Source organism: Pygoscelis adeliae, unplaced genomic scaffold, assembly GCF_000699105.1.
Source record: "Pygoscelis adeliae isolate BGI_AS28 unplaced genomic scaffold, ASM69910v1 Scaffold34, whole genome shotgun sequence".
Classification (NCBI taxonomy): domain Eukaryota; kingdom Metazoa; phylum Chordata; class Aves; order Sphenisciformes; family Spheniscidae; genus Pygoscelis; species Pygoscelis adeliae.
Window position 1 is genome coordinate 5,818,602 of NW_008824658.1, and position 26,220 is coordinate 5,844,821.

The window sequence follows — 26,220 nt, forward strand, 5'->3', positions numbered from 1 at the left end:
GATTTTGTCCAAAGTAGGTCAAGGGAAGAAAATCTTTACTGTCCGCCTACATCCCGTCTCATCTCTGGAATAGGAGAGACCAATGAGAAACACCAGCTTGTGGCCCAACAAATGCAATTATTGTGTACTGTGTCTTCATTTGGATGCCACGCTCAGTTAATAACCAGATCTCCGCCATACTTCTTTATTGCTTAGGCTGAAGGAGAAAGTAATTAAACTTAATAGGTATTGCCCTTGCTTTAAGGCCACTATACATTTAAAGTTGCCAGCATAAGTAATTAATACTAATAGAAGTCATGAGTCCTAAACAAAGACATTTGTATGCCAAGTAATCTACAACATGTACTTTTTGGAATAAATTATTTATATTTTTTTACATCCCTATGAACAAAAACTTCCTGCTTCATGGGGTTCATTCTCTCATTCTCAAGTCTGTAGTGAATTTTCTTTTTTTGTGTCTCTGAATGCCCCTTCTCCCCTAGGATTTCTCAAGGAAAGCTATAAGCTCACCATAAATTTGTTTGGTTTTTTTTTTAAATGTTAACAACTTTTAATTTGAATACAAGCAAGAATTTAAAATATATATTTCTGTGTTGTAAGTTCTAATAACGCTAGGCAAGCATTGGGCATAGCTAATTGACCATATGGCTCTTTGATATTCACAGAGGGGGGAGATTTGTTTTATCATTAGAAATATGATGATGTCAACATCTTAATGCAGCATCAATATCAGCTCAGCAGAGGCATGAGTAGAGCTAGCAGAACTCCTCAAGAAAGCTAGCAGTACCGTGTTCAGATGTAGCTATATGATCTTTGAATCATGATAGACAAGGTTTTGCTTAGAATTAGTGTCATGTTTTCCCATCGTAAATAATTTTCTACTTACCTGCCAGTCAAGCTTGGCTTGGTTGGCTGCTGCATGGGAACAGATCAATTTCTGCATAGAAGTAAGACAGAAATTGCTTCTAATTGTTTTCTGGGGGAGCCATTAGATCATCCACATGAAACGTAAGCCTGTACAACCTTGGTCTATTTCCATGAATAACCTGTTTCAATACTTTAGTGACCCAATTATTTTAGTTCTCAAAAAAATGAACAAGTAACTTCAACTCTCGCCAACTTCCCAAGGACAAAAAGCCAAGTACCTACATGTAGTCTCTCTACTGTCAGAATGATGTCAAAAGACCAGTCTGGTGGGTGCAGAACTCCCTCCTCAGCTTGTGCTGAGCAGACGAGAAACAGCACAAAGTCAAGTCATGTGGTGAGAGGAGGGGAAAACTCCTCTCTGCAGCTCTGAAGCATGGCTTAAAAACTCTAAGTGGCAAAAAGTGAAACATCTACCTTGGGCTACAAACTTTAGTCAGTGCTAGGAAGCTGTATATTTTCTTTTGAGGTTGAGTTTGTCCAACTTCCAACACTAAGTTGTCATTGTACCTTTTTCTTAATGTCAAATGTTCCCTAATACCAACCATCCCTGTGTGTTAGGGTGTTTGCCTCTACTGTGTGTTGCCCTTAGGCCAGCCCAATGCGCTTTTCACATAAATAAGGTGTGTTTTAATTTTCAGGCACTGGCTGCATTCTGGGTCCTTCCTGTAGTCTCTGGGTCCTTCTTGTAGTCTCTTCCCGATACTTCCATGTCCTCCTTGAAGTGTGAACCCAGAGACAAGGACACAATATTTAACAGTAATTTTGCTAGTGTTGCTTTAGGAGGCAATATTACCAGTATGTGTTGCTTCCCATCTGTTGAGGTTTTCAGGGAACTGGGTAAGGACAGTCAAGCCCCCGCTGGAGAAAACTTAGTGATAAATGCCCTTAATGTTATTTTAGGTAATATGTTCTCTCTGTACAGATATTGACAAAAAGGCCATTAAAAATTACTAGGCATCAAGAAGGTTACTGAAGGAAAGCAAAGATCTATTGATTTTTTGCTTTACAAATACACTATTTATCCTATTTAGCATTTGCAGTTTTGCTGTGGTATCTCTTGTAAGAGCAATTATCAAAACAGGGGAATTAATTACACGGCCAGAAAAATCCTATGGAGATTTGTATGAGGAGAGGGAAAGAAGAGAGGGAGCAGTCCTACGGCTGATGAGGAGCGTCTCTTCCTTTTGGCTGTGTGGAAGCAACTCATCAGCGGTGGGCTGGTGCTGGGCTCCATCGTCTCTCTTTGATGTCTGAGTGCCTGATTCAGACCTATTACTGTGAAAGCCCCTACTCGTAGGCATGCAACAGAGTGTCCTCATTTACCCACGCACTTGCAAGTGGGTATGTGTACGTACATATGTGTACCCTCACTGTTTACAAAAAGAAAGAACAAGACTTTCAAGAAATACCCTGCCGAGCAGGACAAGATATCATTTTTGTTTTCTGCTTTTCATTTGACAGTGCCACAGTGGAGTCTCTTCTCACTTTTCTTTTCCATCTCTTTTCTCCTATAGCTTACCACTGAAGCTCAGTTTAGGATTGCCTTTGCAGTATATTTTGTATTTTTTCTTTCTCTCATTTTGGAGAAGTTGATGATCTCCTATACCACTAGTTTTGTCTTTTGAACACTGAAATAGGCATGATAAAGATCTAATATGACTTCTTGTTTCTCTTTTTTGTTTGTATTGAGCAAGCAGACGGAATCAAAACAGCGTCTCTAACATCACAATTCAATGAAACATGTAAAGGAAACTCCCAGAGGCTGCTCTAAGCAGAGTCCTATGGAAAGCTCTCCAGATCTGTTTCCAGAGACTACAGAATCCGAGAAAACGGTTACAGTGAGTTGGTACTCAGAAATTATTTCCTTCCTGCCTCTCTCGTTCTGCATTCTTTCAGAGCAATGGAGATGGAAAGGATCTTGAACTACTGGTTAACAGGCTGCTGGGGATATACATAAGCCTAAAACCAATGGAAAGTCTTGGACGTGATCTTGATTTGTTCAGGAGGCAAAAGGTCTCACGAGAAAGTAAATGAAACATGAACCTCATTCTGCTGGCAGGGATCCACCGGCTCTGCTCCGCAGCTGCCCCTGCGTTCTCTAACCCCATCTCCAGCTCCGTGGCAATCCGCCTCGCCATTGCTCTCTTACAATTTTTTTTCTCCTTAGGTGCCCAAAGTCTCTCAAGTTCCTTTGTAACGTAGTCTAATCCTTTCATTTTTAAAGACTTGTCTCTTAATAAAGTTGCTTATTGGCTTTAATAATTCAGACCTTTGTTCTGTCTCCGTTCCTGATGTCTGACCGGTTGTTTCATTGCCTCTTCTCCACTTTCATCCTCTTCTGGGCTCTTCATCTCTCTGCCCTACCTCCTTCACTTTTCCTCATAGCCTGAAAAATTTGACCCTGCTTTTAATATCTCTGCTGGCATTTCACTTAATGATCCTATTACACATTCTTGAAGCCCTTTTCACTCAAGATTCTTGGGGCTCTATCAGTATCAATTAATTTTCAAACACCTCCATTTTATCATGCAGATTTTAAATACGGGTAAACTAGGAAAAGTCAGACAGTGCTCAGCGTCACAGGCAGAAGCAGCACAGCTTAAAAAGTGGTGTGATCTTCACTGCTACCGAGCATCTCTGGCTCCTCTAGGCTTCATTTGTAGCTCTAAGTGGTAAAAAGCAAACCAGAGTAGATTTAATACCCATGCACTCATCCATTTCCTATGTGTTGACGTGAATGGAGCATCTCTGTTGATCTGTGCATTTACAAAATGCATAGCTGAAGTTAGCATACTATTAAACTGAGTACTTCAAAGATGAGCTAAAGAGTGCAGGATAATATTTAAGCTCCTGAGATAAGTATCGGTGGCCCAAGCATCCAGTGAGATAAACATTTAAACATCAGGAAAGCCACTCTTATTGTATCATTTTGGTCTCTTCTGCTTTATCTTGTTTAAAGTAACTTGAACACATTTATCACGACTGAGCTGAAATGTGCCACTTCAGTACCAAATCCTTTAATGGCTTTTTCATGTGACCAGCACTGCAGGGGTTTTGTTTTGATGTTCAACGAGAAGGACACATCAACGTAAATGCCTTGCTCCTGACTCTTACTTATTCTTTTAAATTGAATTCATGAGTTTTCATGTCAATACAAATTAGATAAATAGCTGGAAGAACTTGTTAGCCTGTTTCTGGTGTTTTGGGTTTTTTTAGTTTACTAGACTTGATTATGCATTTGTTGACAAAGGGAAGGGAAAGAAAAAAAATCCATCACAATTATGCACACTTTGCTGCAAGGCTTGAAAGGGCAATTTGGAAATCAGATGACAAAGTAGTTAAGCAGATATATTAAAAAATGGCAAGGAAGCAAAATTCCTGCTTTTAAACTGTCAGGCAAGTGTTTATGCACTTGCTCTGTGTACGTCATCAAATTAAACAGTAAAAAAATCTTCATCTCCTAAAATGTCCGGCGAATATCCAGAGATGACCATGAGGGATTTTCCTCCAATCTATGCTGGACCAGACATGATGGAATATGGCGGGTTGGTAATTGCAAGAGGCTTCAGCAGAAGTCGGAGCTATTCCCTCTCTCCCTCCCTGCCTGAAGGCAATGACAAAGCTCGTTGTGGTTAATTGTAGCAGGTCAGGGGCACTAAGAAGACCCACACTGAAGTGATGGCGTTAAGCAAGAGGTGAGCAGGGAAGAGGCGCACGGTTTGCGATTCTGGATGCTGCGGAGAAGCGAGAAACAGACAGAGTTTTTCCTTCTCAGTTAAATGTAGAAAAATGTGGCCAGCCAGCTTTATTCTCACCCTTTCAGATAACTACTTATTTGCAAATAGTCAGCACTTGCCTATTAAAAAGTAATATGCGGCAAATCTTGTCCCAGTGTGGCACTCAGATAATGAGCTCATTCACCAGAGGTTTCATGTTGTGGTCAGGGAAAACGCTCCTCAATTAGGACTTTTCTGCCAGAGGAGAAGGAAGTTCATGAAAATTAATTTGTCTCTCTGATCGTTACCCCTTCTGACCATTTATAGTGCATGACACTCTCCTACTGACGGCAGATTTTTCTCCCGAGCTTTCTCTAGCTCCTTCTGTGGAAGTTCTCCCCTTCTTTCAAAGCTTGTTTTCAAGGTCTAACGAGGAGGGTGGCAGTATCTGAGCCAAACCCTACGCTTGGAATCACTCAATGGAAAAAGACATGTGCCCATTCATGCATATTTGATACATCACTTCTAAAATTAAAAGGAATTTTATCTAAGAACAAGGCATTTTCCAGTTTAAGCAAGAAATAAATCAGATGACACTGCTGTTCTGAGCTGTCTTCATGCACCTTTGACTGCAGGGTATGTTTCCTAAGCGATACCTATGAAAAAGGAGGGCACAAGTTGATTCTCAGCCTGTTGTGGTTTTTTTTCAGCGATACCTTAGGATGTTGGGGATAGCCTGGAGGGAACGATGGGTGTTGCACGTCCTATAAGATAAAGTTGAAGGACATAGTAGAGCCTTGGAAAATAAATATAAAAGGACCTGCTTCCTCATTTTTCAGGAACAAAGCAGTGGCCTCCCCTACGAGATCAGGTTTTCTTCCCCAGGCTGCTCTGAGCCTTTGTCTCTCACAACTTAAGGAAATGGCAGGGGGCACCTCTGCTGCAATTCCAGGCAGCGCCAGGCAGATGCCTTCATGTCTGCAGGTTGTGGAGCTGCCCCACCACAGCTCGCTGCTGAGCTACAGGGTACGCAATAATTAAAAGAATTTATCTCCTCTTCCCAGGATCCTGCCTAGCACGGCAGAAAAACATTCCTAATAAAATGATCTAAATGAAATGGGAAGGAAAGGGAAAGCTTTATGTGCTCAGTGTTACTCCACAGAGGCGGAGATTGCCGTTTTTCTGGGTGAGAGCGAGCTTCGCTCGTCTGAACGTCAGAAGCTCGGGCTGAAACTCTGGATTAAAATGAATTCATAAAGCAACCTGAATTAGGGCCCGGATCCAGCATTTGCACCGTCTAGGACACTCTGTGTCACTGTGTTTTTTTCTCTCTCTGCACGTATGTGTGCCCTTGTATTTTTCTTGTAGTTGTTGGGAGAGACTTTCTCTCTCACTATTTCCCCTCAGTTCGTAGAGATCTTGTAATCTATCTCAGACCACATAAAGGCACTCTTTCATGCTTGCTGTCCCCATAATGATGGCTTCTGTTATGCAGGAGCTACTTTCTATCTGCTGCCGTATTCTACCTTTCGTGGAAGAATTGATATTGTTCATTTGTCTGTCGCACACCGCTATTAGGAAATGCGATGGAAGGGCTTCCTTTCTGAGACACGGCTCCTGCTTTCTTAATAAGAGAGCAATAGATGCAATGTCTTCCATGCATTAAGAGAAAGGGAAGAGAAAGCAGGAGCAGCATCCTTTTCCTCCACGCCCCATCTGTTAGTGTGTCTGCTAGTCCCGAATTCCCTTCACCTGCACAAAGGCAAAGGGCTGAGGTGTGCCTTTGTGTGCACAAACAGTGAATGCAGATATTTCTGGTGACTGCAGCTTTCTCCTCCCCCCCCCCCTTTTTTTTTCTTTTTAGCCATTTGGCATATTTTGTCTGAAATCTTAGTTAAGCCTCTGTTCTGGCTTATTCCACTGCAGTTTGGTATAGACCAAAGGGAAAAAAAAAATAGTTTATAGGGGCTGGCCAGAGCATCAGAGTTGAGAAAGTGCGATCCTGGAATGACTAGTGTGCAGTTTAGAAGGTTGTTAGAGAGGGCTGTAAATTATGTCACGTGTGGTTCATCAATTATATAGATAAAACTGTGAAGGAGAGTGGTTTGTCAGAAAAGATAAGAAAAGAGGGACTGAACCTAGATATATATTCTGTGCTGATGATCTGGTCGTTTTTAGAAGTGAGAGGAGTCACTTGTAGAAGCCACTTAATAAATTTAATGACTATTGGAAGGGACAGGATAAAAAAGAGCAAGGATAAAATGTTAAGTATGCTTCCAATTGCAAAATCAGTGTCACTTTTCTTTAAGTTTGCTAATGACTGTAGGTTTTGCCTGGAAATAAAGCACAGGTTGAGGAGGACGGGGTTACCCTCCTCCGACCGAAAGGGGAAGGGGTCTTGTTTTGGGGATGGATTCAGGCAGGGGCATCAGTCGAAGGGCTCCCAGGCTCATCATGTGTTTTCTCAGGTGATTAGACTGCAGATGTGACAAGGTCAAGCACCCCCCCCCCAGGGTTATGTGTGCTTCCCAATGTGAAACAGCACAAGAAAAATGTGGGCATTTTTACTGTTTCTTCTCTGTTCCGAATGGAAGTAGGAAGGAAGAAGGGGAGAATGATTTGCACATCCAAAAAAATACACATAAACCTTCTTGGGTATCGAAATAAGCTTGGGCTGGATTTACTGGCATTTCTCCTTTTCCCTTACCCAGATGTTCATTTTACCCTGTGTCCCCTCACAGTGTGGAAGTGTGGGGCAGACACCCCCCACCCCCCCCGCTCCTCAAAGGCAGCTGCAAAGAAAGTGAAAAACAAATCCCTGCTCCTAACTGTTGTCCCACTGGCATTTTTCTAGAGCAGAAGACAAAATGACTTCCTATATGTCAATGACAGAAAGTCCTCTGAGCTGTATTAGAGAAGAGCCCTGTGCAGGGGACAGTGACAGGGGTAGTTTTTCTTCACTGAGTTGCTCTATGGCTTTTGGTGAGGGGAAGGTCCTCCGGGAAAAGAATAAAGGGGACCTCACCAAAAAAAAAGGGAGGGATTGGGAGGAGGAGAAGGGGATGGTTGAAATGTGCAGTTGTCTTTTTGGTTTTAATAGGCTACCCATCCAGTCGTTTAATGGTCTCATTTCTGTGGGTAATAAATTGTAATACTCAAAGCCCATGGATGGGATTAATGGGTTTTCAACAAGGCCCTTAGCATTAAAGTGAAACAACCTCCTTCCAAAACCAGCCTTAATAACAGATGTTAATAAAGTTTATGGCTTTATTTGCCAAAAGATGGCAATATTCGAATATATAAAATTTTCCAAAGGGTGGAAAAGTAGAGGTTGCCACTGTACTGTGACCACTGCCACCTCTGCTCTGTCCTGGCCGGAGGACGCTGCAATATTCAAATATATAAAATTTTCCAAAGAGTGGAAAAGTAGAGGTTGCCACTGCCACCTCTGCTCTGTCCTGGCCGGAGGACGCTGTCATCGTCCAGGGCTGAATTACGTTGTCGCCACCTCTTGATGATCATTTGTAGAGCTCATGAAGCTTGAATACTCAACTGCTCCTGGTGGGTCACTGCATTTCGGACCAGTTGCTAGTGCACTGTGCCACCTCTCAAACGTCTGGGGTGACTTTACAGCAGAGACGCCGGGGTGCTCACTGAGGCCGTCCAACACGCAAAGCCTTGCCAGCTCGCAAGTCTCACGGAAGAATTCAATGGGCAGCCTTTCATTAACAGCAAATGTGATTGAGAAAATTCACCTCTGCTACAAATCTGCATGACTCTGCTGAAATTACCTCAAGTTACATCCTCAGTTAATTTGGGCTATTATTTGATTTTATAAATTGTAACAAGACAGTACTTTTTTTAAAATTAAACCAGATCATTTCCCTTTTCTGTACCTTGTTGCTGACAGAAGGCTCTCACACAGCAAAGTTTACCTTTCATTTGTTCCTGTGTAATAACCCATTAGGTCTGCTGAGAAATACCATGTTTCTTATGCAATGTCAACACCTACTTCCATTTACTCTTTCTCTTCAGACAACACAGCATGAATCCCAGATGCTGCAGCATGCTGGTGTCCTTGACCCATTGGAATGTGAAGAGAAAATAATTAAAGGAAACAAATTGATGAGGATTTAAGGCTGGTAAAACGCACAGCTTTCTGTTTTCTTTTTCCCTGGGTCATAGACACTTTATTGGTACTTTCTGAAGACCAGAGGTCTCAATAATTTCAGGAATGCTTAGTTTTAATTTTCAAATTTACATTTTATAGTCTGCATCAAACAGACCTCTAAGATTTCCTCTGTTACTAAATAATTTTCTCTGTTGGGTGAGGAGATAGGCAAGGTTAAATGGGAAGATCTCATCTAACATTTTTATCTAGGATGTTTACCAACAGAATCTACCAGCAATTTGTTTTCATCTCTAACTCCTATCTTCAGATAAAAATCTACTGTATTTTTTGTGGAATGTATCAAAGTCATGAGATGCATTTCAGATACTTGAATAATTCAAGTACTGACGTACACTACAGCTCCTATTTCCCTGATATAGTAACACAGACGTTATGCTGTTAGTTTTAAATGATTTATTCCCATGTGTTAATAAAGCAATGATTCTGAAAGACTCTTCCAGTCTCCTTTAGTTAAATCTTGAGTACTCTACCAGGTTTTCACAGTACCATCTGCAAATAAATCCAACGCAAAAACATGCTTTTGGGGTTTCTTTGAAAAGATACTCTTGCTTGAAGGGTTTCTTAACCAGTAAGACCAATGATTGGTGCAAGATAACTTCCAAAAGCTGCAAAACACATAGTTTCAGCTAGAATTAATGTTTCTAGTAGGTATTTTGGGGTTTATCTTCCTTTATTTTATTTTTGGCTAAATAAATAAATAGAGCAGGGGCTTGACATCAAGCAGCGCTTCTGAACTTTGAAATTGCTGTGTGCGTATTTACTGTATGAGATCTGGGGAGTCTTACTGGACCCAGAAAATACATTAAATCCCCTGAAGCCCTTCCCATCACAAGGGTTACTCAAAACATCTAGAATAGTTCTAATAAGTTTTCCTTTTTTTTACATGCTTAATTGGATTTATGCTTTCCAGAGTTCTTTCTGACTAATAACTGGGTCCTTTTGGCCGCTGTTGCTCTGGCTTGGTGGGCACTCAGCTGACCGGGCAGCTCGTGGGTGGAGGGGCTTGGGACAGCTGCTGCTGGGGGGGTCATCAGGGATACGAGCAGCAGGAAGAGATCCTCCTTGATAAAAGGGGAGTTGCAAAGGTAGGAGGGTATAGTGATCTCACGGGCTCGTACTGGAACTAAAATCCTTTGCCGAAGTTGTTAAGTGAGGGAGAAGAAGGTCAGCTGTGACTTTGTCCTAGGCTGGAGCAGTTTGTTAGAGAACTACAGTATGCCATGCTGGGGTGCTTGGGAAGCGGAGGAGCGGGAGTGATTTCTGGAGGTGGAGGAGTTAAGGTGAGTCCTGGGGATTTTTATACGGTGAGAGGCTGCATGAATCAAATGAGCCCTGAGAGCTGCCAAACACCAGGTAACTGTGAACAGAAAAAATAGGTGTGCAGTCAGAGGTGCAGAAAACCAAGGGCTGGGGTTGCAGCTGGAAAGCAGCCTGCTTTATCTGTGGGTTATGGGGGGAGCAGATGACGCTGTGCTGATTCATCTCCGCTTGCCATGGTGGCTGCAGGAGTGGTGTGCTGAGGCCTCTTTCATGGGTGTATCTTGCATGTCCTTGTCCGATGAAGGATTTTACCAGGTGCATGCAGCTCCTGGCAAAGACCTGATAGCACTGAGTAGGGAGCCAGCTTAACCCTGTTCCTGCTGCATACGTGAGCTGAGTTTTCCAGTATTGTTCTGTAATGTGCTGTTTGGTTGGGGTGAGGTAGGTTGAGGCTTTGGAGTCAACCAAGTGGACTTGCCATTAGTAAGACTCTAACTACACCTGTGGAGGAGCTAACAATTATAGCTAAATGATAGGTGTTCAAACCGACATACTACTAATCAAAGGGGTTTTTTTAAGTTTTGGAGCATAAAGTAAAGCAGTTGGTATGCAGGCACTTGAATAAGTGACACTTGTGTCCCTTACTTAGGTTAACTTTTGATGTCGGTGTTTAAGGAAGGTGGCCTGTGCAACTTGCTCCAAAGTCAATCCGTAAGTCAGCGAGGCAATTCAGAGCAGACCCCAGGAGTCTTCTCGACTTGGCCTGAGCAATGTCATCTCCACCCCATTTGGGACTTGTCCTAAATTAAGTGTTAGAAATTTTATATTTATAATGTATAATTTATGTTTTTAATATGATTTAAAAGCTGAAACGTTACTTCCACTGAAGTCTGGGGTTGAAATGTCCCTTGAGAACTTAAGCAGTTAACTTTGAACAAAATGTGTGTCGTGAAGAAGTACTGACTTGCGTCAATTTAATTCCCAGGTCACTGGATTTCTCCTGGTTCAACCAAAGTAGCACAGAGTGTGTTTTTTAGAATTTTTCTCCAGTTCATTTGTTCATTAGTTTATTTTGGATTTGAGCCCACAAAAATCCCCGTGGAACGTGAACTTGGGTTGCGCAGCTCTTTATATTGAGTTTCTGTTCTTTTTAGGGCAGGTAAAATGAAGCCATTAATCACCTACCTTAAGACACATCAGTAAATGTAATATTTAATATGCACATCTTCCTATGCAATTACATTGAATATTATGTGTACTTAAAGACCCTCATAAAATTGGTGGAGGAGGGAGTTGCTTTATGCCAGTAGGACACAGTAAGGCAAAAATACTTTGGAGTGAAAGCCTAAAAGGACTACAGATGTAGCACAATGAGCTTATTTCACCGGAGGACCAGTGGCCATTAACCCAAATTGCAGAGTTTGTTCTGTATTCCCCAGAGCTGTTGTATTAAGTGGACGAGTAGGTATTTTCCATTTCATAAGAATCACTTATCTTCCACCATCTTTGGCCAGGACCACTGGCCTGGCTAATGGGGCTTCAGTGCTGGAAGATGCAGCTTTTGGGTTACCCCCTCATGTACCCCCCTCATGTAGTCATGGTGTTGGCTGAGAGGTGCAGGACTTGTCCTTCAGCTGCTTAATACTGTTTAAACAGTTGCTTCGGGCACAGCACATTTAAAGAACTGTTCATCTATAAAGCACCATCACATATACAGACACACATTTATTTATCTCCTCTCTCTCTTTCCATCTGGTTCTGTTTCCAAGTCGTCATCTGAGTGGACCAAGGACAGTGAAGGATGTCTGTTTCAGAGACATCTGTAAGTGGACATTTGAAAGCCAGATGGGATTTTAATCTCCTCCTTGCACTTGATACTTCTTTCCTTTTTCTCTCTTCCCCTCACACAGTAACGGAAATATCAGAGGAAGAAAAGACACCCACTCGTCCTGACCCCATGTAACCTGCCTGGATAGATCTCCCACTGCTGTAGGAAATATAAGCGTGTGAGGAACCACAAACCTGCACGGACTCTGGTTACTTCCAGCGGGCAGTGATGCATTTCAGCCAGTCTTAATAAGGGTCTGGACCCCAGGGCTTGGGATGTCATTGCTACTTTTCCTGTCAATAGAAAACTTAGAGCTCTAACTTAAACTAAGTTATCTTTATTTTCCTAACAAATACTGACAAATAACTGCAGGTTTTCAAAAGAAAAGCAGCTTGGGTTAAATGTTAAAGGAGAAAGCCTTTAGATTCAGTTCTGTTGCATCGTTTTGGAAAAATCTGAAGTCAAGACTTTAGGCATTTTCCCAGCAATGAAAGCTTATGAAGGCTGTGCCTCTTTCTCTAAGTTCTTAATTTCTGACTTAAATCCCTAATACTGAAGTGTTAAGTAAAGGAATTATTAAATTTGCATGTTGGGACCCTGTCTATGAGTTTTGTGGCATTTTGGTAGTAACTCAGTAAGCTGACCCGGGGGTTTACAGGTGTTGCCTGATGGAACAAGTGATCAAAGGATCTGATAGTCAGATCTCCATGAATTTTACAGGACGTCCTTTACGCCAAGGACAGACCTGATAAAAATAGGAAGGACGGTTGTATTCGAGGTCTCGAAGATGAACAGAGATCCACAGCTCTAATAAATATTAAAATTCCTTCTCTCTGTCTTCTATACAGGGTTTTGGATGTGTGTTTAGGTTAAAGCTTTTCACATGTGAACCTCAAAATAAACTATTTTTCAAATTTTGAAGATATTTGGCAGTGCCCAGGCAACGCTGAAATCCATGGGATGACTTCAGTGTGGATTAAATCCTACAGACCCAAATGTAGTGACTGGAGCCTATGAAAGGACGATTTACTAGAAGAGGTCTTGGATTAGGATTTGTAGATTAAATTTTTAGCTCAGCCACACACCTCCTGTCTCGTCAGTCTGTTCCCTTTTTGCTAAAATAGGATGAATGTTTCCATTTGTCAGGGGTGGTATTAAGAGAACAAAATCCAATAACCGTGAGTGTCTCAGATGCTGGTGATACAAACTGCCCAGCTATTTGTGCAGAGAGTTGGTGTTAGGAAAATAGAAAAGTGGTCACCTTCTGCTGTTTGGCTTCCTTTCCTTTAATTTCACTATATGCAAAGAAAAGGAGTATTTGAATGACATTCTGAACAGGAAAACAATGATATTGCTTGTTTTTCTGCCTCTCCTTTAACTTTTTTACTTTCACTTTGCTTGTGGTTTATTGCATGTGCACGTTCAAATTTCAGTAAGCAAGACAATGAATGTGACAGGTTGGAGAAAAGAAGTAGAAATTATTGAATGCTGAAACATTTTAGGAAATGTATTGACTTAGGAAGGTTTTCCGCTGCTATTGTGGTGATGTTCACCTATGTTGGAAGAAAGATTTCACAGATGCATCCAGGTTCACACTGAGTGATTATCTCAATTTTTATACATTTACGTACATCCAGGCTGTTGAATTGAAAAGACTTCCAAAGAACTGACGTGCTCATTTTAAAGTACCGTTTTTAACCATCTTGGTTGTTGGGAGTAGCTCCAAACCAAGTAAATTTTTATTGAAGTCTCTGAATCATAAAGGTAAATAACCCAGAATTGAATATTTTAAGTCAGTCTTATGATTTTTGATGTAGTCTTGTAATTTTGGAAAGGGGATGGGGGGAGCTGATGCAGAATACTTTCACTTCTGATGCTCTCAGTATTGGCAGACAGAGACAATATTTTCTCCTGGGCAGTAGCACTTGTCACGGATGGGAGTTCAGATCCAGGCTCTCTGCCTGTGTCCGGCTGAGCTGCTCGCAGGTGGCGGTTCAGAAAGCCCCTTTCCCAGTGCTGAGACAGGTTTGCATACAGTGGGCTTTGGTACATCCACAGGTCGGGAGCTAGAAGTAAGGAATTCTTCATTAAATACCTTAAGGGCTGCCAATGTACTGGGCACGCGCTGACAACCACATCCATGCAGATCCCCACAGTACAGAAAAAAACAAACTGGACTATGCAATAGCTGTTATTATTTTGGGGAAAGTACATCTTGTCTGGCAGGTGTGTGTAAAGGCCTTAATTTTGTTGAAGGCATAAAGACTATTTTCTCTGCCTGGGTTGGCTGATGCTCTACGTCTAGCTGAACTGCACTCAAGCGGCGGTGTTGAGGGAAGGAGGCAGCTGCGTTCCCCTTTCTACTGGGGAGAAAACTGATACCAAGAAAGGGAAACCCACTGCCCTGGGTGGCTCCGTATTGTTTAGTGTTTGAGGTTTTTTTCCGTGAGGCTCTTATTTTTCAGTGTTACTCTTAGTCCTTAAGTAACTCTTCTTGCACATTCAACTCTGCTGTCTTTCCATATGCTAATGAAATTTGGGCTGTTTGTTATAGTTCCCTAATCAAACTTTAAAACATCTGTGTATTTAATGAGTAGTGCTGTCAGTCTTAACTATTCAGTATGGCTGGATGATGGAAACATTTAATTTTCTCAGTAAGATATATACAAGTCAAAGCTTCTCTTAAGAATGCTGCAATTAAATCCAAGTTGTCAATAGTTTTCCCAGACAACAAAAAACTTATTTTAGTCTTTGAATTTACATTTTCAACAGAGAAAGTTGAGGCAACCAAGAACTAATCACAGCCGAGGAACTGGCTTTAAAATTCACCATCAGCCTTGTACACAAAGCTTTTCACTGTGGCAGACGGTGAGATGCAGGTTTAATGCAAGTGGAGGGTCTGGTACTTGTGACCATCTTCCTGTTTCTTTTGTGCTATTTCAGACCCAATCCCACTATTCCCTTAATTTTACCTGTTTCTATGGTAATGTTTTAACATCAGCATGGAGCAGCCGGTTGTATTTGTCTTATCTGAGCAGCTAAGTTTTCCATGTAAGCTGATCAGTTTAGCTGAAATACCTGCTTTCTAGAGTTATTTTTGCTTTTCCTGTACAAGGCGTAATTGTGTATATTTCAATTATTTTTTTTTCCTGCTTAATGTAGATTGTACACTTGACTTCGAGCAAGTACTGTTTTACAACCTGCCACGTAACTTTTGAACTTGAGTTGCTCCGGATGGTCCTGGCCTGGCGTCCCAGCTGTGGGTGGCTGGGGTCTGGTGCCTGACCTGGGCTGCTGTCCCATTCTGGCCGGGAGAGCCAGAACTATAAAAGATGAGCTAATCTAATAGTATAATTCCTGAGAAATCCCAGGAAGATAGAAGATAGAAAAGATGAAAACAGAGGTGAGGGGCAGTTCAGGAAAGGAGCAGGACGGACACTTTTTGCTTGGATTTTCTATCTCCTCAAACATACTGCAGGCTTCACAAGTTCATAAACCGGCAATTTAAAATATAATCTCTTCAGGCAAGAGTAGATGGAGGGGGTTTTTCTGTGACTGTAAATCAGGTTGGTGTTGGGAGCGGCAGTGGGAACTGGCAGGTCCTCGGGAGACCAGATCAGTTGGGTAGGAGCTGAATTTCCTTTTGGAGCCCAACTTCAAGCACCAAGGGACATATTCAAAGGTACAGATTGCAGCTACGCTCCTAACTGAGATTTGTGCCTTTGAAAATGTCCTTACTAAATTTCAGTGCAATCTCCTCACTCCTGGTAGATCATGAGACACTTTATAGTCTGCTTTCATGCTTACCCCCAGGTAAACACCTTTCATTTCTGGAGATTACTGTGAAATGAGGCCACTGGCTACTCAAGGCTTAAACCCAGGATCTCTTACCAGTTGAGTTGAAAGAATTCCATTAACGATAACAGGCTACCGTCATCATACCTCCATACTGATGAAGGACGTGCATAGACTGAGTAGGTCACACGTGGCATCTAGGTCCTCCCCCTACCTGTAAACATCCTGACCGACCTGCACCTGGGAGGCTGAATGGCTCTGGGAAACTTATGGTTGATGACTCTTATGGGGGAGGACAAATACTAACTGGCAAAAGTTAGGATATATGCGTTTATTCCATCTAAATCTGAGTTTATTTATTATTTATTCCTTCTAAATAGGAGTTTGTCCCATCTAAATAATTAAATATGCATTTAAACACTATTGAAATGAAATTGTTATATTTAGGGATTTTCTTCCTTTTCTTTCCAGGATGAAATACTAGAAAAACTTTAATGAATTTATTCAACAGTTTTAGATTATGAAAACATACCAAAGAGGTTTCAGCTCCCAAACAGGCAAAGTCCCAAGCCAAAGGAGATAAGAGACACAAAGTAATTATCAATAGCCAGCAAATATGTAGGCTTGCCTGTCAGACAATTAATATGGATGATAATGTTTGACATGACTTTTCTGTATCAACTAATTGTATTGCTTCCATCATATGGTTGGACTCGATGATCTTGAGGGTCTTTTCCAACTTAAATGATTCTGTGATTCTATATAAAACTATGAAAACCCCAGAATATAAAAGAAAAGGCAGATTAATTTCTGAAGAGAAAGTCAATGTATTTTTATTAAAACTTGGAGACTTCTAGATTGAAAGGAAAAAAAACCACAACGAAAAACCACAACGAAAAACCACAACAAAGCTCTTCTGGAGTGTCTCATTTCCCCAGCAAAATCTGAATTTCCTCACACCATTGACCTGTTGTCCTCATCAAAAAACTTAGTGTTGAGACTGATACCACAGTCACTTGAAAGGCAGGTTTTTTCCTCAGAGTACTCACTAGCAGCATGTTTTTTTTGGCTTTGATTTGATGATTTCCCTGTACTAACCCAACACTGAGAAAAGAGCAATTAGCAAATGTTGCAGTTAAAGGATTTCAAAGTGATGGAGGATACCTGGCCAGCACAGTCCCAAACCCGCGCTTCATTTTGAAGAATGACGCCGTTCCCTTGGCAATTGATGCAGCTCAGCACTGCTGCCAACAGGAGTTAATTCCAGATCTGAAGGACTGTCCGAACTATAAAAGATGGAAGATTACTGCAGAACATCAATGAGTTTTAAATCAAGGAAGTTGTATTTGCAAGAATATCTGTCTTAGTGACTAGCGTCAAGTAACATATGGTCATGGATTTGTCAATAAGAGGCATCTGAGCTCCCTTTTGGGAATATTCTGAGAAGCTACTAATTGTTGATGAGAAGTGGTAGGTCTTTTGATTAAAGTGATTAAAGTAATCTTCTGTTAGAGAAATTGCCTATTTGGTATGAGTCCTTCAGACTTTGTCCCACTTCTGCGATTACTGTAAGAGCAACTATTTATTGTGCTGACAGGGGGTTTGGTGCTTTATGGATCGCAGCACTTGAACCAAGACCTCCTGTATTGCAGCGAGCGCTGCAATCACCGGGCAACAGTGTGGATATTTCCCCCTTTTCTGCCTCTATTCCTCCTTCTCCTGCTTCTCTCAAAGTATCTTGTTTTCATTATAATGCAAATCAAAAACCATTTCCAAGGCCTTGAAATAATTTTATGAAATGAATCTTTGTTTTCCAGCCAGTCTTAATCAAAGCCCCAAGTCAGGCTGCGTTTCTGTAGTTTTCTTTGGGGCTGATTTTAGTTGTCTCTAAGGCGAATTGCTGCCATTGCAAAGAGCCCTCAAAGTGTTGGGGGTTTCAAACGTCATTTACACTTGCTGGAAGACCAGCGCGTTTGAAAGGGTTTAGCAATTTTATCCGATCCTTCTGCTGTTGAATTATGTGCCCTTGATTTACAAACACTTACCATAGACCCTCACTAAAAATATGAGATGTTTCTTGGATTTTCTCTGGAGACTTTAATCGCCAGGAATACTTGAACTTTCATGCAAATAGCTTGTATTTTCTCTTCTGTCTTCCCTTAAGTTTACTTCTTTTCTGCAGTTTTGCCATTACTCATGTTTGTGTCAGCTGCTGGCACCACGATTTTCCCAGGTTTAAGAAGACAGAAGGCAGCTTCGGTCTCCCTAGTCCCACCATGTTGATGCACAATTAAGCAGAGCTAAAACTGGAATTTATTTCTGAGAAGCATGTTAGAAAACATGGCAGAAGGAGGCTGCTCAGCCCCCCTCGGTTCCCTCCAGCTGTGGAGTGACAGTTTCAACAGTGAATTTAATCCATGTTTAATCCAATCTTCCCAAGCTAAATATTTCTTCTGATGTTTAAAGAGAAAAAGGTGTCATTTTCTCTAATTCTTTTTGTCGAGGGAATGTATCATCTGGAGACGAAGCCCTTTGCATGTCAGAAGGCCTCTATCACCTATTACTGTAGCATTTCACACGTTTCTTCTGCAGCCACTTTTTCTCGCCCTTTTCCTTATGTCAATGCCTAACTGGAAGAAGCTGCTTCAACAGGTCTGTGGTAAACTGGCATCAATCAGGATGGCACATATAAATTATTATATTTCTAAAATACTGGTGTTTGCCTACATCTTAAGGAAATTAACTATTTATAATGTTGTGAGTGACAATTAATTTCCCTGTCTAAGGAAGGTAGCTCACCTCTGGAGAATCACTTCTACTCCCATTGAACTCTTTCGGAAACTTGGATCTGGGTGCTACCTATAGACAGAAGCAATGATGATGCATATTTATAGTTGAGAATTGCCATAGTTTCCTTTTGGAAAGACTATTAAACTATCTTTGTTTTAATGTTTCATTTGTTTCCTTTCCTTTTATTTTGTTTTTTGTTGTCTTTTGTGTTTGTTTTTTTTTCTCTGTGGTGCTTTTCTGTTTCGCCTCTTCCTTCTTATCTCTGCTGGATGGAAAACGGAGGTGAAATATTTCCTCAGAGTTCTCCAGCACACTGCAGTTGTGGATCCATTCTCAGCTTGGGTATTCACCAGGATTTCTAGCTGTCCTGTTTGGATCAAATGCATAGCAGAAATAGATGAATATATAGTATGGAAATACCGATAGTTAATCCACGGCAAACGGTAGCGCTGATCGTGTGTTATGTGCTGAACAGGCCAACAGGTCCCTGGGGAAATGATGCTGGGTTGTTCACCAGTACCTGCTTCTTTTGTCATATTCAGGGGTTTTGTTGGTTTGTTTTTTTTTCCTTCTTGTTGCTGTGGTGGTGCAAATCATACTGAGGGCAGTAATACTGCTTTCTGGTTATGAGAGGTTAGGTTTTCTCCTAAAAGCTGAAGGAAAAAAAACTCCTAGCAGTTGCTAGTTCTATTATAGGTCTAGAATTAAAAATAAACAGGAACCAGAATAATATGTGGTTTTATTTGCAGTCAACCCTTTGGTTTCTTTAAAAAAAAAAAAAAAATCCATAATATGATGCTTAGGAGTTTGGTAGGATTTGTTCATGCGTAATGTCCTCCCCACCCATAAGTAGCTACACTTGTATTGAACTTTACCTCATACAATTGCACAAGTGAAAATGAACCCCATATTTACCACAACTAGCTGAACCATCCCTGTGTTCATGGCACTAGTATGTTTTGACCTCAACCTGCAGCCTGGGTTTTGTTATTTAGAGGCACGTCAGCACAGTGACATTTAGAGTTGACTGCCGTTGGTCGCTGTTTGCTCTTTATTGATCAAACCTGCTGTACTGTGGATAGGTTAGTCTCCTAAGCTATATATTGTATTATTACTAGTGATAAGAGAGCATTCGTTGGTGCTATTACTGATATACATCTTTAGCCCATTAAAATGCAAATTTTAAGGTGTGCAGCAGATAGAAATCTCTGCACCTTAAAGCACTGAAAAGGCTGGCTAATTATGACTCCAACTATTTTTCAGATAAGTGAGCAGTAAGTCATTATAAAATTCGTAATGTGAATCCTTTTATTTCCCTTGTCCCCTGACTATTGAGCTGCAGATAATCTCATAAGGCAGTCTCTTGTTTCCAGAATTAGTGCCCAAGAGTTTATTCATTACTCTAAATCTGAAAGCAAATAGAGCTATGAAAACCAACCCATAGTGCCTATTATTTGTCTAAAGCTACATGAATATATGCAGCCCAAAGATGTGTAATTTATGTCAACAAGACCAAAGATCAAGGTTTTTCTTACCGTGTAGCTATCAGACGCCTCTTCTGTTTGCAGAAATGATTTCTGGGTAGTCCTTTTTCTGGTATCTTCTATCTCAAGGCTCAGCAAGAACCTAGAGATTTATGCTATTAAATGTGACTCCAGGGCAGACCTGACTTCTTTTCCAGCAGAGAGCTGCTCTCTGAGGACAGACCCTCTCGGATGTTGCCTAAAACCCTTCCGTACACCAGCACCCCACGGTCTCCCACGCTGCAAAACTCCTCGCGAAATTCCTGCCCTGAGCACTTAACACTGCTGAACTATTACACCAGTGTCTGCAAACAAATCGGCAAAAGAATATCTTTTTATCATAATTCAGTAAGAAATTGCCAGGATCGTGTTTGCAATGACATTTACGTATGGTTGAGCCTGAACGGCAATTTTTGTATGTGTGAATACTCAGCTGGCAAAGCATACTATAGATTTTGTTCCACCTGAATTTACTTTCTTACTGAAGTGTCTCTTGATCCGGTTGGTCTGGTATTTTTATAGTCGTTCCTTTTTGAACATGGATGGCCCCATTGTGTTGCAGTCTACGGCATGAATGCAGTTGCTGTGATTAAATAATGATACAGGAAAAATCCGATCTTCTACTTTGCAACTTATGATCTTCTGATTTAATGTGACATTTATGATGATCATTTTTCTTTTTCCCAGGTTTCAACTTTTTGGCCAAGGGATTAACTGTGTATGTGTTAAGCCAGAAATAAGCCCTAGGCAATATGGCAGAGCAGCTTTGTAATAAAGCAGGTCTCAATATTTGTTCCAAACTGAAGAGGAAACTTTTCTTTGAGTTAAAGTTTAGTTAACTTTCCCCATGTCGATTTTTCTTTGACTCTATTTGAAGAGTCCACCTCCAGCTGGCTTTTGAGACACAACCAAGATCTTTGAACGATCAGCAGCTACATTAAAGGAAGAACAGAGAGCAGTTCCAATACAGCGGGTTAAATAGGAAAGTCTATGTCAGGAGCTTTAATTACAGAAATGACACTGTATGGCTACCCTGATGTACTTTGTGTTACTTGTATGCGGAGCCAGAGAAAGGGAAACCAGATAACCTCTGAGTAGGGTACAAGCAGGGAGAGATATTTATAAATGGCTCTTCTTGTTCCAGCTCCCACTGAATTTGGGGAGCAGAAGGGAGCAGTCCTGAAGCCCTCTTTCCAGTTGGGTACCACTTATCGTCAGTGTGGGTTTGGGATCCTCTCCCACAAAAATATTGTCTCTGCCACCGGGATTCGGTGGGAGCTGGAAGGCAGCAGGCGAGTGCTCCTCGGCCACAAAATGTTTGAACTCATCTCACAAAGGCAAATTCAGTTCCACGGTCCTGGAAAAGGGCTCTTTAGCTCATTTGAGGGAAGGAGGGCTGGAGGGAGAAAGGAGAGTTTCTATGTTAAAAAAAAAAAATGTTCTAGTTTTGAGGCATTTTCTAAATGTAATTGGACAAGTGCAGCTCCCTCAGCGGCTGCTGCCAGAGACTTTACAAGCAGAGAACTAAACACTTTTATGCAAGATCCCCTATATGCGCATAGCTGCCTGCTCGCCTGTGGGGCCGTGTGTCCCAGCCTTCCAGGGTGCCTTATATAATGTGGATTTTTATTTTTACGTTCTCCATCAAACAACGGAATAGAAGTCTCGATGGTGAGGGGAAATAAATGCCTTTGCAGATTAAAAAAAAAAAAAATAGAGGTGGGGGAAAAAAAAACCATCCAGTCCTCAACTCCATTTATGCATGGATGAGTTATTGTTCCCCAATTTGCACATGGGCATCGCCTAGAGCCTCTGTCTGTAGGACTGCATGGGCTGCTTCCAGTTCAGGATCTCCACTGGTTTTGGGAGCTTCCTGGGGAAAAGAAGCTCCACCTCAGCCCCAGCAGCATGGGAGCATTTGACTTTCAGATTTGAAGTGCCTGGCTTGAATCCTGCTTTCTGAGGCAACTCTTTGGCATGGATTCATTCTGGGGTGCGGGTGGCATTTCTCTTTGTGTTAAGCTATAGTGGAAGGGAGACAGGATAATGCAGCCAAAATTGGCTTTTTCTGCCCCTGGCCACTTCAGATCAATGAGAAGATCTATGGAAACCCTCAGCCTGGAGAAAATAAAGAAAAACAAAGGAAAAAAAGAAAACTCTTCTCCTGAGTGATTGTTTAAACCCCTCTGACAGCCTTGGAAATGGAATTTCACTTTCTCCTCTGCAAGTCCAGCCCAGATTATTTACTTTTATCTGCAGACTTGTCGTCACTAGTTTTTCACCTTGAGTTAATTGACTGATTGCCACTAGCCATAGCTAGTTAACACAATTGCAAACCTGTCTGGGTGCTCCCCAAACATTTATTGCAGTGCTGTTACCCTGAGCCAAGTCCCGGTATTAACACTGGGGACATATTTGAGTAGAAAAACCTGTAGCATCTTTCTACCTGTTGGTCTGTGTCAGTATAATATCCACAAATGATTCTTAGCTGTCACAAATACTAAGGCCAAGTTTGTGGTAGGGGAAGTAAAGGTAACCTTTCCTATTAAATAAAGTCTTTAATGTTAGTAGCTAAGGTAAACCTTAGCAGGATGCAAGTAACATGTTAAAATACTGATTCCCATAGTGGAGATTGTTTGAAAGTATACAGTAACTGTGTACAGTACAGGCAACAGACTGTAGAGGAGCATCTTTAAATTAAAACTATAAGTGTAACTATGTCTTAGCAGAAGGCAATTACCCAGGCTGAAATCTGACCCTGCCATCAGTATTAATATGCCATCATTCTTGAAGAAAATGCCTTTGGATATTTAGATTTCATAAGCAGATAGAGGACTGGGTTTATATCTCAAGAAAAAGACACAAATAGTAAACAGCAGTAGCTCTAGCAGTTGGCTTATTACAGAAAACCATTAAGATGTCATCCTTTGTATGGCTAGTACCATAATTCCCATCACCTCTCTGGCAGTTTAGAGCTCGATTGCAGATGTGGTTAACACCTTTGCCTGTACAGCTATGATAGTTGCATTCATAATATAAAACATCTTGCCCATAGGCCATTTTTTTCTCTTACATAATTTGTTGTGCCTGCATAATAGTATATATTTTTATTCAATCTTTTACATATAAATGAGTTTTATTGAATAAATGTTGCCATTGTCCATTCTCCACACCATATTTTAGCTCTGTTACTCTAGTGAGTTTATGATTCCTCTTCGATTCTATTGCAGTAACAAGTTTGTTTATTGCTTTTTAAATCTCCTGCACTGACACCGTGTAAAATTAAGGACGTGGCTAAATTCTTTATAGTTTCAAAGTGTTTTTAAAATTTCACATTTCCATAACCTTGGATGCTTAGTGTCACAAATCAAACCTGAGACGTTGTGGCTAGCTGGGTCCGAGCTCGTGGCAAGCTGCTGCAATCTGCTGGCAAAGTCACTGCAGAGCTTTTAAGGTTCCTCGTGCAAAGGCAATGCGCCGCTCAGCCTTAGTGAGGAGGATTGAAATACTGCATAAGCATTTTCACCTAGTTTTATTGTTTCTCCTCTTGTTTTACAAGTCTGTGTAAATCCAAGCTGGGAATCAGTGGAGGTGTGTGGCTGGCTGTATTCGAAGATTTTTTTCTGAGTAAGCCAACTTTTTTTTCCTCTTGGATGACAGAAGATGTTTGTGTATATATGAAACATTAAGATCAATGCAGTGCGGATTTGAACAGGCTCGTCAGCTGCTATTATTGACAGAAACAGATTACACAGCCAGTCTCAGGGCTAATGCATGCACAAATAGTGTAACTATAACAAGTGACATCTGCAAACATTCAAAATAAAATGAAAAACCACAGGTCCTAATCCTCCTCTTCCTTAAGTCAACAGGAGTTTTGTGTTTCAGTGCGGTAGGTTGTGCCTGTTGTTGTGGTATGCTGTAACCCAGCATCAGCTCTGGAAGCTGTCAGCAGGGCAGGGGCGAAATTGGAAAAGCAACTGGGGTCATTCTGTTCTCTGGCTGGTAGGGCTCAGGATGGGACTGGTGTAGAATGGGGCAGAATGGGGCTGGGCAGAGTCTTCGTGTGCTGTTGGGGCCAATCCAGTACCACGCTGGGGACAAGGTCACTTCTTTTTTTGGAGAAGACAAGCCTTGCACTAGCTTCAGGCATCCTATGCTGGAGGCTAACAGGCTTCATAGACCACTTCCAGGATCTTTGTATCATCAAGTTTTAATATAAAGTTAATTAAAATATGATTTATCACAGATTTTCTAATGCAGAAAGGGTTTTTTTTTTTAAATTGTACTTGTGTGTGCAAGTACTTGAATGTATTTGTGTTCTGTGCGTAGCTCAGGCTTTAACATGGAGCCTTGTAATAGCTGAAACGTTAATTAATAAAGGAAAATCAGACTTAGGCAAATGGAAGACTTTCAAACAGTTTTTTTCAATAATGTAACTAACACATGCTTTTCCTTTTCATTTTTGGTCTAGTAAATGGGGAATGTTTCAATCCCTTTGACTGCCACACTTGAAATGGGGGCTACTTTTTGGCTTATGAAAAGACCTTTGTGGCTATTTGGCTCTATTTCGTCTGTGCACTCTTCTCTTCCAAGTGTAGAAATGCTCTTCCCTGTTAAAGGTGGTTATTGAACTCCTCTCGTACAGTATAGCCTTTGCTACAAAGCATTACATTATGGGGTCAAGAGAGAGGACATCAGATAAAAAATGAATCGCAGCCCCTACGCTCCCAGGTAATTCAGTGTATTAAGGAAATAGAGAAATTTCCATGGGAGTGAAATGGCAACTAAATACTAGTTGAAACTAATGGCAGGACTCCCACAGCCTCACACAGTGTGAGAGTCTGGCCATAATTCAGTCGCCGCTAAATTACCGCTGCTGTTTCAGAGAAGGTTAGTGAGGTTAGTTTATTACAAGCACAGTAATAGGGAGGAATTCAGGGGAAGAGGACGAGTTTCAGGGTGAGATGAAACAGCAGAATGAGTCGGTCCCTCTCCCTCAGCCGGGGAGTGAATGAGCAACATGAGGGCTGGGACCCGATTCCCGACTGCTGTGATCTGCCCGAGAGGGGGAAAACAAATTAACTCCAGCAACAAGGTGGAGGCGAGTTTCTTCCTCGGCTTCCCCAGAGCACAGGGGAACCAGGAGGCGTACTGCAGCTTGCCAGCGAGGCAGGCTTGTGTCTGCTCCCTGGCTGGAATGCTAATTTTACCAAAGCAATCTAGGGAGTTTTTTGGATGCTGAGCTTGGTTTTGTTTTTTATGTGTCTTGGCTTCAAAAATGAGGGTACTACATTATACGGTTGTAGGTTGGATTCAGGTCTTTAAATGCACTTTGTTGCATTTTTAAAGCTTTTTTTTTAAACTGGAAAATATAGACGCCAGTCTACTCTTCTTTTATATCACTTCCCTTGCTGCACTATCTGCATTTCTTCCAGTAGTGCTTTAAGTGTCGTGGCTAACATCTGACACGTGTTTCATTCTTCCTATCGTGCAGTATTTCAAAAAACCAAAAGTAAATTCTTTGCATAATGTATGGGATGCTTTCCTTGGAGTAAAATTGTGCTGTGCTTCAGGGAACAGCCTCTGCCTGCCGCTCAGTGATACAGCCCTGCTCGCAAACCCAATCTGTCGCTCCCTGATGAAGTGTTTCATGTCTATAAATGTGGTGATGTTTTATGTGGTCCACACTCAGCCTATGATCTCGACTGCTCCCCAGCTGCTTCTTTTGGTGCCTTTGCTCGAGATAAAGGTGTGACTGAAGCCCTTGCAGATGGATCCCAGTGAGCTGTGAGGTTGCTCAGCTTGGCTAGTAGCGACTGCAGGGAGCTCAGCGCAGAGTGAGAAATCTCCCCCAGGAAATCTGCTGGGAATATAATTAGGTGGTGAGTCCAGGGTGAGCCGCATGCTGCTACAGTCAGCCTAGTTTAACTAATTAGGTTATCTTAAGTGAGTATAACCACAGCTTTGGCCCTGATGTAGAGAGTGCAGCCGCGTGTAGGGCAGTCAGGGGTGTGGGGCTGCAGCAGCATCCCAGGGATTTCTGCACTTCGCTGTATTATAAGAGGAGAATGACACTGAAATTAGTCACACAGAGGCTACAGCTGCTAGGAGGGTACTTATTTGCAGTGTGGATGTAACCATATTTTGGAGCTGGCGAATGATCTTAACTCAAATACTCCAGGGGTC